The following is an 818-nucleotide window of genomic DNA, read 5'->3' as shown; positions in this document are numbered from 1 at the left end:
AGAGAGAGAGAGGGAGAGAGAGGGAGAGAGAGGGAGAGAGAGAAATTGTGTCTTTTTGCATAGATTTATTCATCCGCATATATGCACTATAGATAGGAATATACTTAAAACCTAATGTGCATAAAAAATTAGACAATTGTTGGTGCATATAGGTGTATACGTATGTGTACGTCTGTGCATGCATGTATACATGTGTGTGAATGGTTTGCTATAGTTATTAGTCAGTGTTGTGAAATTATCAAAAGAATATACAAATTTTTTTGAAAAGATACGAGCTGTGGTAGGAAAGTTTATTCTTTTGAACTCTATTCTTTAATACAAAAATCCTACATGTGTTTTCACAAGAATATAATTGTATATATGAATGTGTATGTACATACACACACACACACATATATCTGAGTGGTTGGCGTTAGGAAGGGCATCCAGCTGTAGAAACTCTGCCAAATTTAGATTGGAGCCTGGTGTTGCCATCCGGTTTCAGTCAAATCGTCCAACCCATGCTAGCATGGAAAGTGGACATTAAACGATGATGACGACAACAATGATGATGATGATGATAATATATATATATATATATATATATATATATATATATTATTTAAAAGAGTTCCAACTCTGTCTGTTTTTTATATTTTATTTATATTCTTATAAAATTAATGTGGGATATAGAATATGGAATATATAATATAATATAAATAGTAATATGAAATGAAGTATTGAATGTCTTATTGAATATATGAAATATTGAGTATTAAATATATAAAGGCTAGTATATACTTTCATGCCTATTGGCATTCATCAAGGCCCCGTCTGAA

The 818-nt window shown here is 31.1% G+C and overlaps 1 protein-coding gene across 4 annotated transcripts in view; it reads right to left on the bottom strand.

The window, feature by feature from the left end:
- LOC106868432 (supervillin) overlaps positions 1 to 818 on the bottom strand; it is a 269,304-nt gene that overhangs the window by 231,845 nt on the left and 36,641 nt on the right. The gene's annotated exons all lie outside the window — the stretch shown is intronic.

The sequence above is a fragment of the Octopus bimaculoides genome, chromosome 1, assembly GCF_001194135.2.
Source record: "Octopus bimaculoides isolate UCB-OBI-ISO-001 chromosome 1, ASM119413v2, whole genome shotgun sequence".
NCBI classification, from domain to species: Eukaryota; Metazoa; Mollusca; class Cephalopoda; order Octopoda; family Octopodidae; genus Octopus; species Octopus bimaculoides.
The sequence above is the reverse complement of the archived record's forward strand: the minus strand, read 5'-3'. Positions and strand labels throughout refer to the sequence as shown.